Below are 2,556 nucleotides of genomic sequence, written 5' to 3'. Positions count from 1 at the left end.
GGAGTTTTCTTACTTTGTATGATTAATTGATTGATATGTTGAAACTTGTACATCACCGGTAGGCGGCGGGAGATCTAGCATATGTTGAGGAGTAGCACGCACGCCATCCTTCAACTTTCTTGGCAAAGTACATTTTTAGTGAAAAATTTTAATATTATGTTGAGGGGTTCCTAAACAATTTTTTTTTGTTTTGGCTTGCATTGTTTCTGCATTTTTTCGATAGATACGCCACCGAATTCATTAGTGAATATACATTAATGAATTAACAGGTTTTCGATGAGCCAATACAATAGGTTTAAAATCAACGTGATACAAGTCATAAATAAAATTTAAATTCAGTCAACACATATATTTGAAACAAAAATAAAAAGAAACATAAAATATCAACGTGACTCGGTCGTATGAACATGAAGGGCTTGGAGAATTCTTAAAATATCAATAGGCGTGCCTAATTTTGGGGGCTTAATTGTTTTAGGCATAGTGAATGCTAGTATATTGCATGTGGTTGGTCCCGTGCCAATTCTTGAGTGTACTCCGAATTACATTTGTAGCTTTTTTTTAGGAAAATTTGTGGCTTACTTAAAGGCTGAAAATAAGAACACATCACCATCCCATCCATTATAAACATAAACAAATACCCATGGCTTTACTTGTATACTTTGTCATTTTCTTTATATGTTTCATTCTTGTTTCGACTTTAATGATCATATATACACATAAAACAAAGAGAACTGTCATTCCTACAAATTGGCCTATTCTTGGTATGATGCCAGGGATTCTTATAAACGCTCATCGATTCAATGATTATGTTACAGAAGTTATGATACAAAGCCGTGGTACATTCATGTTCAAAGGCCCTTGGTTAAGCAAGATGGACTTAATGCTTACCACTGATCCTTTAGACGTCCATCACATTCTAAGCAAACACTTCAGCAACTATCCCAAAGGTGAGAAATTTCGTAAGATCTTTGATATCCTAGGCGATGGAATCCTGAATTCTGATGGTAAGACATGGGAGATCCACCACAAAGTCATTTTTTACGTACTTAAGAACGCAAGATTTCAGAGTACGATGGAAACAATAACTTGGGACAAAGTGCTAAATGGGCTTCTGCCAATACTTGAATCTATTTGTGAACGTGGCACTGAGATCGATTTGCAGGATATATTTCAAAGGTTTACTTTTGACAACGTATGCAAACTACTATTTGATAGTGACCCAGAAAGCTTATCTCTTGATTTTCCTTACAATCCGTGTTTGAAAGCCTTAATGGATGCTGAAGAAGCTATTCTGCTTAGACATGTTACGCCCCCATGGCTTTGGAAATTGCAACAAGCTCTTAGAGTGGGGAAGGAGAAGAAGTTGAGCGATGCATGGAGAAACCTTGATGAATTCATATACAAGAACATGGCTAATAAACAAAAGGAGTACAATAAAATGAACCATGACGAAACATTCGTATTTTTCACAGCGATTGTGAGAGAGCTTAAAGATCAAATCGGTGCCTCTACGGAACACACAAAATTTCTAAGAGACATCTTTTTTAATCTGATGGCTGCAGGAAAAGATACCATTGGTAGTGCTCTATCTTGGTTCTTTTATCTGCTTGCGAGAAACCCAATCGTCCAAGATAAAATTCTAGAAGAGATCTATATACATTTGGATGTTAATGCAGGTAAAAGATGGAACATGAAAGAGTTAGACAAAATGGTTTACATGCATGGAGCTTTATGTGAATCCTTAAGGTTATATCCTCCAATCCCTTTAAACAACAAATCTCCAATACAACCAGAAATCCTTCCAAGTGGCAACAAAGTTGATCAAAACACGAACATTATTCTCTGTTTCTATTCTATGGGAAGGATGAAATCGATATGGGGGGAAGATTGTATGGACTTTAAGCCTGAAAGGTGGATTTCTAACACCGGAGGAGTCAAACATGAGCCATCATACAAGTTCCCTACGTTTAACGCAGGACCAAGAGCTTGTTTAGGTAAGAATATAGCGTTGTGCGAGATGAAGATAGTGGCAACCACAATAATTTACCATTACCACACTCAGTTAGTGGAAGGTCATCATGTAGTTCCAGCAGATTCAATGGTACTTATGATGAAGCATGGTCTTAAGGTCCGATTAAGTAAAAGAAGTGATTAAACTAAACTGAGTTAAATACCGGCTTGGAATAATTTTATTGTATACTGCTTGCTATTTGAACTAAATATTTTATAACCACGATGCATACTAGGGTTCGTATAATTATATTGTTTACTACTTGCTATTGTATTTATATCATTAATGCACATTTATATCATCAATGCAATCCAGGTTTTTAAGTGAGAACAATAAGGTGTTCTTATAATTAAAGAAAAAAATTATGATTATAGATATCTATGTATACTTAACTAGTTTTAGGCTCGTGTATAACACGGGTAATTGATAAAAATTTTAAACTTTAACCATTAAGTGAAATACAGTCAAGAAAAATGATCATGCATACTAGATTCGTATAATTATATTGGGTACTACTTGCTATCATCAATGCAATCCAGGTGTTG

The 2,556-nt window shown here is 35.3% G+C and overlaps 1 pseudogene; it reads left to right on the top strand.

Moving 5' to 3' along the window:
• The first annotated feature begins 598 nt into the window (after positions 1-598).
• On the top strand, positions 599-2,155 carry LOC143555420 (alkane hydroxylase MAH1 pseudogene; annotated as a pseudogene).
• Positions 2,156-2,556: the final 401 nt, after the last annotated feature.

This window comes from Bidens hawaiensis, unplaced genomic scaffold (assembly GCF_021521415.1).
Source record: "Bidens hawaiensis isolate Kalapana, Puna unplaced genomic scaffold, B.hawaiensis_p1.1 tig00018131_1, whole genome shotgun sequence".
In the NCBI taxonomy this organism is placed as follows: domain Eukaryota; kingdom Viridiplantae; phylum Streptophyta; class Magnoliopsida; order Asterales; family Asteraceae; genus Bidens; species Bidens hawaiensis.
Note: the sequence above shows the minus strand (reverse complement) of the source record. Positions and strands in the feature narration are given on the sequence as shown.